This window comes from Choloepus didactylus, chromosome 3, assembly GCF_015220235.1.
Source record: "Choloepus didactylus isolate mChoDid1 chromosome 3, mChoDid1.pri, whole genome shotgun sequence".
Taxonomy (NCBI): domain Eukaryota; kingdom Metazoa; phylum Chordata; class Mammalia; order Pilosa; family Megalonychidae; genus Choloepus; species Choloepus didactylus.
This window is the reverse complement of record NC_051309.1, coordinates 109,983,099-110,000,817: the sequence shown is the minus strand read 5'-3', so window position 1 is coordinate 110,000,817 and position 17,719 is coordinate 109,983,099.

Sequence of the window (17,719 nt, the reverse complement as noted above, 5' to 3'; positions counted from 1 at the left end):
TGTACTTTTCAATTTAAAAATGACAAGTATAAATTAGTAATTAAATATTTTAAACTCTACTCCTAATTCTAATATGCCAAATTCTCTTAAACATTACAAATATGTGAAATAAAAATGTGCAAAGATTATTTCTTAGCTTAATGCAAAAATATTAATAGTATAGATTTAATTTACTCCATCATTTTTAACCTTAATTCTAAATCTTCCCAAGGCTGACAATATTTTTACCCACTAATTAAATGATTTTTCCTTCCTTGAGCAATTTGTTATTCATCCCAAGCAAATTGGTGTTACCTTTTCAAGGGCCAGAGAATTTGGCTGGAAAATGAGATCAGTAGCAGCTGATCTCTAGGGTGATTTTTTTTTTTTCATGACCTTGAGAAACAAATGTTTAAACCCATGCTACTGAAGGAAAGAGTGATAGGGAAAGAAAAGGAGAAGCCAGAAGACTGAACTGAATAGTCTAATGTTTAGAGCTCAGGAAGAAGAGGAAGAGCTAGAAAAGAACGAGAAGGAACAAGGACAAAAGATGAAAGCACAAACAACAGTGTGAGATGGCACAAAACCCAAGAGAAGAGAACACTTCAAGGAGGAAGAATTTCAAGAAAGAAACAGAAGAGAAAAAAAAATGCACCACAGAGAAGAAAACCACATTTAAACAATTTAAACAAAAGCAAGTTAAATGAGGGATTTCTGGGTAAGCTTGAGGAAGTCACACAAAATGAGAGAAAAAAAGTCCCCAAAGATATAGAAATAATTTCTGATAAAAAAAAATAGATGTGCACAACAATCAGAGACAGAAGATATAGAGAAAAAAGAAGTCAGCACATATGGAACAAGAAAAGTTTGTAAATATTAGATGAGTAATGAAAAATTTTCCTGCAATAAAGAAGAACTTGAACGTGCAGATGTCTGAGAAAAATTGATACAGAGCAGAACACAGAAATTTATATCCTAGTCAAGTTATTGAAATTCAAGGTAATGAAAGAACCCTGAGAGAATTGTTGTGAAAATTAATTAATACAATTAAGGCATTAAAGTTTGTATCTGAAATATAATAAATAGTCAATGCTGTTGCAGCTCTTGCTTTTTCTCCTACTCAACCTCCTCCTACATTTATTCATTATTATCGTTGCTATCATAGTCATTATTCTTCACTATTCTACCATTAAATGTTGATATTGTTCAAGACTCAGTCTCAGGCTAGATCTGTTCTCAGTGTATTCTCTCTCGCTACGCAATCTGTGGTACACCCACATGTTCAAATATCCTCTATTCACTGATGACTCCCAGAATTACATGTTTATTTAGATGTCACATGGCACCCCAAGCTCAAACGTCCAAAATAAAATTCATGCTCTCCTACCCTTCACCGATTCCTCTGCTCCCTCTCTGGAAAGCTCTTCCAGTGACGTTGTCCATCTACATGAATGGTAACAGGGCAACAGTTGCTACCCAGGCTCACAGCCAGAGACTTTGGAGACATCCTTGACCTCTCCTGCCTCAGGCAATGCCTCCGCTATATTCCAATGTATTCCAATATCCCCAACTATTTCACAGGGCTCAACTCCAGTGTTCTCCTCCTTGCTCATTCCACAGCAGTCAGTGGTATCTTTTCTTAAAAGACAGCAAGCAGGCTCTCACTTTAGGTAACACAGCTATCCACATGCCTCCACCGCTCACTTCCTTTAGGTCTCTGCTCAAATGTCACCTTGTTGCCTGATCTCTCTCTGTCCCTCTTATTCTTCTTTGTTTTCCTTCTAAACACTTACCTATGTATTTCATATGTATTACCTATTTATTTGCCTGTTATCTGTTCTTGCTCATCCCCAGGCCATTAGAATTTAAGCTCTGTGAGAGAAAGGACTTTGGCTATAAGGCTCTATAATATCAAATTTATATTGCTTGGTCCCTGCCTAGTGTTCCAGCATTGTCTTGCAGGACTGTCTGTCTCTTTTGCTCTCTAAACCCAGCAACACTGTCTTATGTCAAAAAGATACAGAGCCTTTGTACATAAAGTTTGTATCACATGGAGCATTATTTAAACTCTGCCTATGGTTCCCACAATCTGCCATTTTACTTAGTCTACTCCTACTCTTTTTATTTTAGCCTGGGTGTTCATTCCTCAGGGATGCCTTCCCAGATCCATAACTCTTGTCAATGTCCTTTTATTTATGACTGCATAAAAACATTTTCCTTTACGTTCATAAAATTCATCTATATCTGCTATACGCTTATTGTATTTGATTATTTGGCCATCAATCCCACTAGGTTATTGCTCAATATCATGGCATCCTGTATCAAGCTCATAACCAGAATAGTCAGGAACTCAAAATATTTGATAAATTAATAAATGAGCCCTCGGGCCATTGTCATCATCTCTCTTGCTTTTTGTCTATTTGTTTCCCACCCCAGCAACAGAATATTTTGCAATAGCCTATTAGCTGTAACCATTTTCTCTTCCTTCAGCCTCTCTTACCCACTGTTTCCAAATCAGTTCCAAAACCACAATCAAGTCACGTCCCATCAATGGCTTTCCATTCTTTTGAAAAGAAAATGAAACATTCCTCACTTCAAGTTCTTCATCCCTATTGCCAGTCTTACTGTCTATGTACATTTTATGATCAAGTGTACATTCTCTTAGTAAGGAAAGTATGTTTCCTTAAACAGGTGACTAACATCTGCTTAAAACAAACAAACAAGCAAAAAGTGGTTCCAGAATGATGATATGGCTTGCACATTACTGAGAAACATACTTACTATTGGAATTGGTTGTATCATATACTTTTTTTTTTGCATATATCACCACTAATGAAATATACTACATTAAATAGTGAATTACAGTATTGAATATTGCAGAGAGATATGATTAGTCAAGTATCCTTGTTTTGTTGGAATGTGATTCCTCAATGTTTGCCTTTATTATAGCTTATAATTGAAGAGAACATTCTTCTCTTGGGTTGTTAAATGAACAAGTTTTCCTTTGTTTCATGATTCATTTTTTTTTTTCTAGGTTTTAAACCTAATGGATCTCACTCTGGTATAACCTGATACCCTGGACATATTTTTTGATAATTGGATCATCTTAAGAAATGGAAAGCAAGCTGTTTACTTGCTGATGGGGGTCAGAGGGAGACAGTGCTTCTCCCTGCAGTGTTACCTGAGGATTAAAAGTTGAAAACACTTTGCACAACTTAATAGTTGTCACTTTTCTGCTTTGATATACAGTAAACATTCAAAAATCTAAAAAACCATATAAATATAGAATGTGATTATCGTATTCATTCATGCTTTTATAAACACTTAGCATGAACAAAACACTGACATGATAAAGTTTGGTTTTAGATGTCTCTTGAAGTACATAGGGCAGGCTGTATTTGTTGTTTTATAGATAAAGACACTGAAACTCAGAGAGGTTGTAGGTGGCAGAGCAGAACCTTGATGTGAGCCTTCCATGTTGAGTACTTTTTGCACTGCACCACAACAAAGTATAAGCCTGGAATTAGTAGTTTCAATACTGACTCTACTTGTCAACCTGAAGTTCTCTATCATAAATAGAAATGGAATAAAAATATAGAAATCTTGGATTTTTTAAATATCTATATATGGGCCTAATTTGCCATCTCACCTCACTTTAGTTTTCAAAGTAATGAAGTAGTTCTTTGCAAAAGCTGGGGTTATTGAGTTGGCTTAGGGTCTACTCAAGGGATAATTATCGACTGAGAGAATTCACAGAATTTAGGACTGAACCAGAGCTGCCTCTACCCCATGTGGTAGCTTCCTTCTTCTCAGCCAATGCAGACTTGAGCTGAGCACATGGCTTTGTAAGTGAGGTGATCCCCTCATCCTTTTACCAAGGTGCTATTGTTCAGGGCATGCCCACTCAACTATAGAAGGTGGCCCTTGCTTATCACTGGAAATACTGGATCAATCTTTAGGCAACATTAAAGAGGAGAAAAATGCACTTCTTAGCAGGCTAGGGTGCTTCCCAAGAACTTGATACTGCTATATCCCAGAGGGTCACTCAATAGCAAACTTAATATTTTCTTTATCATACATAGCTCTACAGATGTTCTGGTGCTGTCTTTTTATCCACGGAGTATTACGAACTGGAAATTACCCAGGCCCATTTCTAGTTATCTTCATGGATGTTAGGAAAATTCTTGGAAGTTTATTGGCTAATATAATCTTATTTCTGTTTCCTAGAAGCCTAAGAGAGTCATGGATATCCAACTAATCATCCGTTCTGAGCCTCACCCTTTTCATTGCCCAGAGATTCCATCATGGGTCTAGATGGAATTAACATGTCTGGCCATGTCTGGACAATTCACGAGGAGCCTATTTGCATGAGGACTAAGGAGTTTCTTGGGAAAATACAACCCTGGAACCCAAGCATGGGCTCGGGTTCCTTCTTTAATAAGAAGAAAACATCACATGCATGGCAGTGGTGATCTGATTTTGATTTGTTAGTTGTCAGTTGAATAAGCCCTAGGGCCTGCTTCTGGAAACATGTTGATCTTAGGCAGAAATAGTTTTAGGTAAAAACTGAGAGTATGTCACTAAAAATTTTACAAATTTGGCATGGTGGTGGCTCAAACAACAAAGATTGGGGCTCTTTTGATAAGATTAAAATATGGAGGGGAAAAAAGGCATTGCACCCCCACACTTTTAATATCCTATCATAATGTTTCTTTAAGCTAGGATTACATGCAGTGTGAAGATGAGGTCTGTGCCATTCTTTGTGCCTACGAATGAGTACATGCACTCATGCGCTGAACAAGTAATTAACAAGTGCTTTTGGATGAGAATGGTAATGATTTGAAAGATGCCGCAGCATTTCTCTGCTTAGTACGCATCCTGGGCAATTAGTTTGAGGAAGAGATGGGACTGTCTTTGCCAGCAATAATACTGCTCTCTCATCCTAGGAATATGAAGCCAATTTCCAGTTCTCATATAGTCAATTTATGCTTCTAATACACGTGTATTAAATACACGGCATGTATTCCCTTCTCTCCAAATATAACACAATGATGGAAAACATGGCCAATCAATAATGAAACTAATTTTCCTGAGCTAGGACATGGCCTGAGAAGTATGGTCAACACAGTGCTCCAGAAAGTGACTAGAAATGAATTCATAACCCCCTGTTCTAGTATATTTAGGGACAAAACTACGCTAAATCCCTGTCAGCTGGGAACAAAAGGTTCCTTATGAGTAAGGAAAGTTTAGTTTCTTGCCATGCTCTGCTTATGCAGATAACCTCTTGAAAGTAGTCACTGTCTACAAATGGAGTATGCTTTCAGAAGAAAGAATCTTTCGTGAAACCTAGATTCCATATAAATATAGTTGAAAGTGTTACATCCTAGCCAGGTTGTTCAGATTGTATTTCTGCAGCATTCAAGATACTGAAAGCTTACTTTAGCCTGTGGTTGTTGAGGACATATGTTCTGGCAATCACACTGGTCAGCTCACCCTTAGTTTTCAGAACACAGTGAATAAAATGGATTCAGTATAAATAAAACTATATCAAATATCATAGAGATGCAGATGAGGGACTCTAGGTTCCAACTACTTGTTTTGATCTTCTCCAGGGAGGCTCCATCCCCATGTCTGACACATGTGAATTTATCTCAGACTGAAACCAGATGAAGGGAAGTGGGTCCTTATTCATGAGGGGCATACACACTGCTCTCTGTAAATGGGTGACTTTAAGGAAGTGAGACAGTTTTAATCATCTCTTCAGTGTGGAGCATAGTTCCCAAAGTTCATTGAAAAAGGCCATAGCAATCGGTTGGTCAGGACAGATAGTGGACCCATCTTTTTATTACTTTTTGACAAAGAGAGGGTAAAAGGTTCTGTTACTAGCAGCAGAATCATCACTTTGAAAGCATTTCAAAGGATCAAAGTGAATGTAGATAAACTGGGAGCACATGGAAACACAGGAGGTACTTATTAGACAAGATAATGTAGGAAGTGCATGGAATTAGGGCCTTTGAATAAGGGCACCTTGATCAAAGCAGTGAGGAAGAGGCATCAGGAGGGAGGGACATATCTTTGAACATTAAGTCCTTTTCACATTTTTAATACTCAGTAAGCTGGTTCTCCTGACAAATGAAGCCCACCTTGATTGTGCAATCTATGGTAAATATATATCTTAAAGCAGATTACTCTCCTGTCTGTATACTAAGGTTGTTAACCTCAATTGCCAATCATCTTTGTGCTGTATTTTTAGTATTTCCCATTTTGGCAATGTGGATAATGATCTGTATGTAGTAGAGATATGATCTATGTAGAAGTAAAGAAGGAAGTTGGAACAGCACAGAGTATTTAAGAGCATGGGACAGATTTCACACCCCCCCCCAAACTTACTAGTGGGGTGATGCTGTACTAATTATAAAACCTTGCTAAGCTTCAGTTTCATCTCCAATAAAATGGGAGGGGGGCTAATAATAATAAAAACTACTTTAGAGGAGGATCTAAGATGGTGGCATAGAGAGGAGTACAAGCCAAGTAGTCCCCTTGGAACAACTAAAAAAAAAAACAGAATTTTACAACTAGTAAATAATCCAGAATAACTGCGGGGGGACAAACGTGACCGTCCACTCATCATACACCAACCTGAATTGGGAGGAATGCCCAAGATCACAGCATAAAATCTGTAAGTAAAAACTGTGGATCCAGACCTCTGGAAGATGGTGATTAGGAGAGACAGAGCAAAAAAACACCTCTGTGAAAAATACTAGATAAAGGCCAGAGGGTCACCCAGAACACCGGTTCCAGCAATACATCAGCTGGACAAGGTCTGCTGGATCCGCAGGTACCATACACTTGGTGAGGCCGGGAGTCTGCATTCTGGGGTGAGTGAGCGGGCCTGCTGAATGTCCAGCAGCCACGCTGTGTTGTGGGGAAGTTGTGGGTTGGTGTTTGGAGTTGGACTAGTTCTTTTTTAAAAGCCCAAAAGCAGCTGCGGGTACAGTGGCAGGGAACGCACAGGGAAGCCTGGCAGGAACGGTGTCTCCACAACCTGTGAGTACGCCTCAGTATCTGGTGTGGATGATAGCCTTTCGTGCACCCGCTGCTAATTGTCTGGGAGCGAGGCAGGCAGAGGTTAGCCAAAAGGGGAGAGAAACCATGCCCCTTGCAGCCATCTGCCCAGCGCTGGTGCCACAGCCCAGAGCTGTGCCAGGAAACCCAGTGCAACGGGAAGTGTTTCCAGCAACACATGCACACGCTACAGTGTCTGGCATGGACAGTGACCTTTTGTGCACCCCAGCTTGTTGTCCCAGAGCTGGGGGGTGGCGAGGCAGAGTGGTGTGAAAGGGAGAGATTGGCATGCTCCATTCAGCCATCCTTTCAGCAGGCTGGGAATACCCCTACATGGCCTGGTGGCCCAGAACTTCCCTTGAGGGATGGCACGTACTTGTGACGTAGCACAGCCTTCCCTCAGCAGAGGCCCTAGAAGGGCACAGCTTGGAAGAGGGACCGATTCGGAAATCCCAGGGACCACATGCCAATACCATGGACTTGTGGGTCAGCAGCAGAGACAATCTGTAGCAAGACTGAACTGAAGGTTTAGGTTTAGACTCTTGGAACAGCCTTAAATCTCCAGGAACACCTGGGAGATTTGACTATTAAAGCCACCCTCACTCCCTAACCACTCAGACACACACCCCACATTCAGGGCAGACAGCACCAACTACACATGCAAAAGTCGTGCACCAATTGGACCCCACAAGAATCAGACCCCCACACACCACAAAGACAAAGTTGGGTAGAACTGGCTTGAGGGGGATAGGTGGCTTGCAGACACCACCTGCTGGTTAGTTAGAGAAAGTGTACGCCACCAAGCTGTAGATCTGACAAATTAGAGAGAAGTCTCTGAATTAGCATGCATATTCTAAAAGAACCCTATCAAGTTAAGCAAATGCCAAGAGGCCAAAAACAACAGAAAATTTTAAAGCATATGAAAAAACCAGGCTATATGGATAACCCAAACCCAAACACCCAAATCAAAAGATCAGAGAAGATGCAGTACTTGGAGCAATTAATCAAAGAACTAAAGATAAACAATGAGAGCATGGCACAGGATATAAAGGACATGACGAAGAGCCTAGAAGAGCATAAGGAAGAAATTGCAAGAGTAAATAAAAAAAATAGATGATCTTAGGGAAATAAAAAAAACTGTTGACCAAATTAAAAAGATTCTGGATACTCATAGTACAAGACTAGAGAAAGCTGAACAATGAATCAGAGACCTGAAGTATGACAAAATGGAAAATGAAAGAACAAAAGAAATAATGGGGAAAAATATATAAAAAATTGAAATGGACCTCAGGGATATGATAGATAAAATAAAACATCCAAATATAAGACTCATTGGTGTCCCAGAAGGGGAAGAGAAGGGTAAAGGTCTAGAAAGACTATTCAAAGAAATTGTTGGGGAAAATTCCCAAAACCTTCTACACAACATAAATACACAAAGCATAAATGCTCAGCGAACTCCAAATATAATAAATCCAAATAAACACACTCCAAGACATAGTCTGATCAGACTGTCAAATACTGAAGAGAAGGAGCAAGTTCTGAAAGCAGCAAGAGAAAAGCAATTCACCACATACAAAGGGAAAAAACATAAGACTAAGTAGTGACTACTCTGCAGCCACCATGGAGTTGAAAAGGCAGTGGCACAATATATTTAAAATTCTGAGAGAGAAAAATTGCCAACCAAGAATTCTTTATCCAGAAAAGCTCTCCTTCAAATCTGAGGGAGAGCTTAAATTTTTCACAGACAAATGAATGCTGAGAGATTTTGCTACTGAAAGACCTGCCCTACTTGAGATACTAAAGGGAGCCCTACCGACAGAGAAACAAAGAAAGGAGAGAGAGATATGGAGAGAGGTTCTGTAATATTAGATGAAGATGCATTTTTAAGCCCTATAGTGACCACTGAATATAAGTTTGGCTTTATTATTATCATAGTCCTCATAAGACACAGCCCTATATCAAATTATTTTTGATTCTGTATTTGAGAGAAGAATAAACAGACATTGCAGTATGGTGACATTATGAAGGAGAAAACATACTTGGTATCACATCCTATTCCATGCTACCATTTCTTTCACTCTATTTCAAATGGATAACTCAGGTTTATGGTATGGCATTCTTTCTGAAACACTAGAAGTCAGAAGATGAAGATACTTGCCTCACTTTTCTGACTTGCTGATTGTAAATGTGGTCATCTCACTTAACTTGTAAGATGACTCAGTTTCCTAATTGATAAAACAGGAATTAGACTAAGAATAATTAAAAACTATTAAATTTAAGTCTGAAAAAAAAAAAACTACTTTATAATAGTGTGTGTGTCTTAGGGTTACCAGATAAAATACAGAATACCCAGTTAAATTTGAATATAAACAAAAAATGTTTCGTGTGTGTGTTTGTGTTTTTTTTTCTTTTCTTTTTTTTTTTTTTTTAGTATCTGTATGCCCCATGCAACATTTGGGACATGTTTACATTAAAAGTTATTTATTGTTTCTCTGAAATTCAAATTCAAATTTAATTGTGTCCTGTATTTTTTCCTTGCTAAACCTGACAATCCTAGGTTTAGAGGATTAGTGGCACGACAGCTTCAGCTCCTGGTGTTGCTGGTACAGCACGACTCTGGTGAGTGTCAACTGCAGACTGTACTGCTGCCTGTGGTAACAATGGTGAATTGTTTTTAGGGGGACTTAAAGACTTTAATGGCATTAATAGGGATCCAAAAGTAGAGTGAAAGAGTGGAAAAATGGTGGAATCTGTCTGATATTTATAACTGCTCTTTATGAGACACCGATGAGATACTCACTCACTGGGCACTCCCCAAATTGTGAGATTTAATGAGGAATGGAGGTTCAACAATCAAGTCGGGGGCCAAAAAAGAGATAATACGGTTTGTAATTTTTTTTGTTGTTTGCTTTTATCTTCAGTTAATGATGTAGCCAGGGGAAACATAGTTATATAGGAAACATAGGTTTCCTCTGTGTTGCTTCATGGAATAACTCTAATGCCATAAATAATATTTACAATAGATTTGCAAAGCAACTCCGGGCTTCCAATGTGATTTAAAATGGTTAAGCCAATGTTCCTCCATGATAAAGAGGTAAGCTGTAATAATTAAGCTATGGGACGCTATTTTCCCTGGTGCTGTCCTTGTGGAAGGCAGTCGGCAGCATGACTCCCTCCTGGGTAATGCTTGAATTTAATTATGTTCAGGGACTACACAGAATGCCTCAATTCATTAACCTTGTTTACTTCGAGATACTAAATTGAGGCACTTATTCAAATTGGGTCGTTTCATATACTCATCCCAGGCCATTTACCTGCAAAAGAAAAAGGTAATCTTTAGCAATAATTATAGCCCCAAAGGCTACAACTAGGAACAAGGCTTTAGAAAAGATGCACTAAAGGATCCATTAGCAACCTGTTCTGGGAGGACGGGAGCAGAGCAACCAACAGTAGTGCCCAGTCTATATGACCCACATTGTGTAGACTTTTAAAACTGTAATTTCTAACCCAAGGGGGATATATGAGTAGCTTGATAAACTCCTAATGTAAGAGACAAAGGAAATGTTTTCAAACAATGTAATAACCTCAGTAGAAAAATTACTTTCACAAGAGGTACTATTTTTCTGTATTATTTTGCCTGCCACTCTAAAAAAAATCTCAAAGTCACAAAGGTCTCTAATATCATGCTCTTATGACCACATTCACTTGGGGTAAGCTTTCCGAACTCATGTCCCCATTTTATTAAGAGCCCCTCTTGTAATTGCTTTCCTAGACTCAGTTCAGTGATCATTCTAGAGCACCTAAACCTTAGTGTCAGCCAGTGAGGTATCTTGGGTACTCCAGATCTTTGGGGTTTCTAGAGAAATTTGGCACAGATCATATTTTTGGATAGCTTTATCTTGGATCTACTTTTATCCCAACATACTAAGGTTATTACAGGAGTTTACAAGGCACTGAGAAGTCTCTAATCTGGGAAAAGAATGCTGCATGGTTGAGTGAATGCTGGGGGGGAAGCAGGTAGCACCTGTAAAGATACAACTTCTCCAATCTAGACTCTTCCTTTCCCAACTTCTTCCTGAACTTTCTCTCTGAACTTTCTTTCCTGCACGTTCCTCCTCGAATCTGAGACCTTTCCTCTCTTGCTCTGGGGGTTTTCTTATAGCAAATTGGGCAAGCCCAGCCTATTACCTCAGCTATTGAGGCTCTGCAGTCAGCCAGTTCTACACCAGATAAAAATTCTGCAGTGAAAGAAGGGGACAGTATTTTTCTTCTCTCTCCCCATCAATAATGGGTATATCATTGACCACAAACTTGGGGCACAATGCATGTTATTTCCTTTACCAACATCTACCTTGACCAGTGCAGAGACTATATATAACTGAAATTGGTTTTGTCACCCTAACCCTATCTCCATTCCTACACTCATGATATTTTTTCATGCCAAGAGGCATCAGAATTCTCCTCCCTGCAGTGCTCAAAGACATCTGTCTACTACCAATTAGCTAAAATTTCCCTGCTAGATGAAACCTGTAGTAAAGTTAGAATAATGCCCTTACTGTGGGAAAACCACAGCAGTCACTTCACTAATCCTGAAGCTTTATTTTTCAGGTCCAATTGCAATGCACAATAATGATAATGCCAGCCACAGTGCTAAGCACATCACCCACATTCTCTTTAATGCTCCTGGTTGTCCCACAGGCATTTACAGAAAGGAACGTGAGGCCCACAAAAGACTAAATAACTTGTTTAAGGATGTGCAACTAGCAATTAGCAGTGTGGGTAAGAATGACTGGGTACAAAGTCTGGGCTTTTTCTTCTAAATCACTCTATCATCCAAAACTATGGAAACCTTTATTAGGAAAAATTTGCACAAATCAGTTTGCAAAAGAGAGTTTTTGTTTTTTTTCTCTCCCCAAATAAGGAACCATGGTCATTTGAACTGTCTCAGCCAATCCCTTGGTTGAATTGAATCTTCCTGCTTTGAATTAACAATATTAACAATTTTCTCCTTAATATGTAATTATTTTTTCCTTTAGGCCTTACTCTTACCCTTTTCCTAATAAAGTGCCCACTCATCTCTGCCCGTTGAATCTATTTCTAATAAGGGAAACTGATATTGCAGTTTCCATCTTAGAAGAGAAAATAAAGGTATTGATTTGTTCCAAGGCACACAATGGCAAAACATTTTGGTAGAATTGAGGCATAAGCTTTGAACTGGTGTATTGTCATTTCCTCTGATACCCACTCCCCTTAGCAGGCTTTCAAAGCAGGATGGCGGTTTTGCAAAATACCATGGGCATTTACTATGAAAAGGTATATGTGCCAACAATTTGCTCATCACCGAAGAAAGAACATTACATAAGAGGTTTCTCATTTAAAAAATAAAAGGTTTTCCAAACTTTGAAGCTACATGTATGCTTCAAAAAATAAAATTTATGCATCAACTCCAAAATACAAAACTCACAAAAGTGGAACTGGTCTGACTGAAAATCAGGTCTGGGATGCCCAAGCAAAAGCTTCCCTGTGAGTCTCCTCTAGCCTACCCCCTTAGTTGCCTTGGGGCACCCGCATAAGAAGCTCTCCAAGACATGGTGTGACAAGTACTGATCTAGATTTTCTTGGATGGGGTCTCCAGCTCTTTCATTGAAGGATCTGTGGATCTCCCTCCCTACCACATGTGGTTGCTGCAGGGTGTTCTCACCCCTTCTTTGTGGGAGAGAGACTGCAGCTCTCCATCCCACTCACTCAATGCTCCTACTGTTCTCAAAAGGGTTTATCATTGCTGTGGTGATTTCTCCCCTATTGCCATGCAAAGAGAAGATTTGAGTTCACAGCATGGGCCTTTCCTTGCTGCTGAACATTGCTGCTGCCTGGGGCTGTTTTTTCTGTTTGCTGAACCACTCACTCTCTTCCTTCTTCTCATGGCTAATGGAGGACATTCCACAACCAAGAACAGTTTTCAGAGAATATTTCAACATGATCAAGACTTGATGGTCTGTGGAAGGAAGAAAGTGTTATATATTCACTTCCTCCTACTAGAGATGGAGACCCCAGCTCAAAGCAAGCGATGCTGTTGGAAAATGGCTGGAAGTCCTGGTCTTCCATTCAGACAATACTGCCTCCCAGTGGTCTTCCTGGTGGATCATGGTAATGGTTCCCCAACAGAGGGATGAAAGTTTTAATGGAAAAACAAAACAAAAACAAAAACAAAAACAACACAGCCAATCCAACTTAATCCAGTGCAGGGGAACCCTTATATGCTGAGACTTGGTAGTAGCTCCATTAGAAATGGGCTGAGTGTCATCGGAGCAAATGTGTTCTGGAACTTGCATTAGTATTTTGCTTTGCAGAATCTGCTATTTAAAATAGGGAAAATGACTTAACTCCTCTGAACATGTTTCCTTTTTTTGCAAAGTGGAAATAATGACATCTATCTTGCAGGGTTTTGTGAGAATTTCCCACAAAGTATCTGGCACATAATAGGGACTTCATTAAATGGTAGCTACTTTCCTTTGAACAGAAGGAGCCAGCTACAAACACTGGGCAAACTGTGAATACATCCTGTAGCTAAAAGCAGAGGGATAATTCCACTCGTGTTCAGCAGGGGAAATATCATGATTGATTTCCCCCCTTTTTAGCCAAATGTTCACTAACACCACGGACATTATGCCATTTTAGTACAAAAAAACAGTTTGGTCCTGAAAACTGTAAAACAGCGAATGATGTAAGTTCTCCCAAATTGTATCCCAAATTCTTTCCCAAAAAGAAATAGACGCTTGAAAAGCACGACGAACCAGATGCACTTTCATTGTCATGTAATGGAGTACAAAGCATAAAATTATTTTTCTTTTCTTTTACTGAAATCTTCCAGTAAAAATTATTAGACAACTGCTGGGTCTATTTCTTGGTTTGGATACCATGTTGTGATAATATCCTTTCTTTTTAAAATTCCTTAAATTTGCTTTAAGTTGTTTTCTTAGCAATTTTATCATAAGGAGGAGTCAGTGGGGGTGGAAATGCTATTTGGGGATAATCTTTCAGGAACAGTGATCCAAAATACTCCACAAGGATGAGCCAAATAAAATAGCATTTGAAAGGTAAGAAGCTAATGTGGTAGGTTATACAATTCATATTCCACACACTAAGAACTTACTGACAAAAGCCAGCACATATAAATTATTCTTTTCACATGTTGATTACCACCTGAGATTTTATCTGCACTATTGTTTTTAGGTGGTAACAACTGAAATGATCAGAGAGACAAACTATCTACATAGGAATATTCCAAAGAAAGAACATTTGCAAACATGAATTCAAATACCTCACTTCACAAGAATTTAACAGATAGGCTGATTTTATATAAGCTCCAGGAACATTGTGTGTCTTTCTTTTACAGCTAATTTAGACTGTATGTACATGGAGAGCTATGCTTAAGCAAAGCTGGTTGCCATGGTGACACAGTACCCCTTCTAAATGCAGTATGTGATATCTAATTTTGTGTGTGTGTTAACTATTTAGTGGAAAAATGGGAGCATCTTGGGAGCTACAGAGAGACTGATCAACAGTATGTCTCTAGGTTTTTTTATTTTCACTCTATTTCTGTCATGGTCAGTTTCTTTTCCATTCAGAACAAATATTTATTTTCCTTCTCTTCATGGTTAAGTGGATGAATACTGTTCTTTTTTGAATCTGACTGCACATCTTCCAAATAATGAGGAAAGATCAGATACTTCTCCTGATGGGACAGTATAAAACTTCAACATATTTAAATCAATAAATTCATCTTTAGAAAATTTCCTTGTTATTTTTCATTAGAAGTGGCATTTTCAAAATAAATCCCTAATATTAGAGCTTGTTGGTCTCTCTAATTTTAGTCTTTTCCCTCCCACACCCAGTCACGAGTTTTTCATTTTAGAGTCATGCTCTCTGGCTGAAGCTATTTTATAAAAAAACAATGGTACACAAGAACATGTTGAAATGAACAGAAATGTACAAACTCCAAGCTTTTAAAAGAGTGTCTTTTAAAACCCAGTAGCTGAGAAGAGCCCTTTCAGTATTCATAAGAGCTGAGGATACCCCTGAGGCACAGTTTCCATGATTTCATGGATTGGCACTTGCTTATTTGTGGGATCAGGGCAGGGGCATCTCCAGGTGTAAACACAGCTAGGGGAGTGAAGATGCCTAATAAGATGCCGATTGTTTCTATGGCTCAGTTATCCATGGTCTGATGGTGAATTAAACGCATAAACCCCAACCCACTTTCCTACAAGGTTATTTATAAGAACCAAATCTATTAGTTGAGTGTTTACCATGTCTCCCTTTTCTCACTTTGTGGTAGATGTCCTCATAAATCAGATTTCCAAAAAAATTGTGCAGGAAGAAGAGAGAAATTGAAATATTGCTCTTGGTCATAACAATATAAAACAAGAAAAAAAAAAACCCAGAAAGAAAAAGGCAGAGCAATTGTCTGTCTCTTTTGTGTGATGAATGTAGACTTCACTGATTCATGCAAGTGGGTTTCCAGTAATGCACTCTGCTTAGTGTTATAGGAAATAACAAACAAACAAAAAGACTCCTACCAGATTTTCTAAGCATCCACAATGTAGTATAGAAATAGGAATTGGTGAGTTGTTAAGTGGTAATCTTTGTGACTTGAACATCTTATGCCCTGGGAGTCCATTTATGTAAAAGGAGTAATTTGCTCACTTTGTAAGTAGGAGTCTTTGAGTATCATAAATAATAACACAATTTCTTCTTGTGAAAGATTTCAAGCAATTTAAACTGGATGGTAGTTGAAAGTCCGAATACCAGTGCTCTGTCAATGGGCACAGCTAATCGGTATAGCATTGGATAATGGAGGTGTGCTGTGTGAGCTCTCACAACATGTTTTTCTTCTGTTTGTATAAATGATCATGACAACTTATCATATTTTCATTTGTTTGCACAGGTAATGGTCATTTCTGTAAATACCAAACTATTGCTTTTGAGGCAACCATTTCTCTCTAAATTTTGAGGCAACTCTAAAGGTAGAGTGGAGTATACTTAGGAAAGTGAAACTGACATTAGGGCTGTTTTCTCCTGCTCCAGCATATTTATACATGGTTGAGATGAGGTTTGGTTCAACAATTAAAAATAAAAAAACTCCCTTTATTTTAAATTATATAAATAAAACATGATTGTTGTAAACTGTAAAAGTAATACAGAAGCTTGTAAAACTCCCTTTCTGTCTTCATTCCTTTATACTCCCCCTTTCCCCACCTCAGCTACAGTATCCACTCCACACACAGACAAAAATCACTGCTAACAGCTTGTTTTCATATCCTTTAATATATTTTCCTCTGCAAGTTCTATTGGATATACAAAGACACACATCATACCACTTGGTTCTATCAGGAGCACCTGGGAGAGAGGACAGTCGTTGACACAGTTATGGAGCCCAGAGAATTGTGCAAAGCATTTCCTTTACTTTTCCTTCTTGTCACTTATCAGTTCATATAGGTCCCACTTTGGATTCTTATCCTCATCCTGATATCCTTCTCTTCTCTCAGAAGCATTGGCCATTCCTTATGTATCTGTCCTCTCCCTAAAACCTTGATGCTTGTGTTCCTGGGCATCATCTAGAGAAAGAGGATAGGGTCCATCCCTTGGCTCCTGGGCTATACAGAGCTGGAGAAAACGCGAGTTCCTCACAGTATTCAGAGCGAAATATCCATAGGCCAAACCAACAATTTTCTGGCTGTTATTGATGATATCAGAAACTGTTTGTGTGTTAGGCTATGAAAGTCTCAGTCTCTATATTAATTTCATGAAAGATCACTGTCTCTAATAAAACATGACAAGAGCAGAGAGAGAAAGGAGAAAGTCTGAGAAAGGGAAGAAGAAACTCCCGAGCGCTCTCTAGAACTCCACCCTGCCCCATTCTCTGTCACTCACACACTCATACTTAAAAATGAGATCATCCTACATAGATTATTGTAGACATATTTTTAATTTAACAGTGCATCATGGATATATTTACCAGTCAGGATATTTTAAGTCGTGCAAAAAATTCAATTGCATGAATGTACCATTTTATTTATTTAACAAATTCCCTATTTTTTGACATTTAGTGTCATTCCTGTTTTTCAGTCTTATAAATAATGTTGCAAAGAATATCTTTGTGTTTCTGTCATACATACTTGAATGGGTATATCTGTAAGATAAATTTCTAGAAACGGAATTGTTGGCTCAAAATCATGCTTATTTTAAATCATATATATTGCCAAAGTGCTAAATGATGCTGAGATATTCTAAGACTATCCTTAGTGGAGCTGTAAGGACATTTATTCTTGTTATTAGTTATCAAACAAGCTTATAAAGATGTGGTTTATTAATATGGGAAAGAGGAAGTGGAGATTAAATGCAGATGTAGGAAATGAGTAACCCATCACTAGGAAATCCTAGATTCTTAGGTATATTTTTGTTCTGCAGGTAATTGTCTTGCTGACTATTCAGAAAGCTCTCCTCTTTTGATTTTGATGCCCTTTATTTTTAGAAGGATCTCTTATTCACTTTTCTACCAATCCTTCCATCCATCCATCACTTGAGCTTTCTTCCAAGCTCTGTATTTTGCAATTAATTAGTTAATTAATTATAATTTAGATGAGGGCCACAAAAGAAAAATGCTGTGTATTAT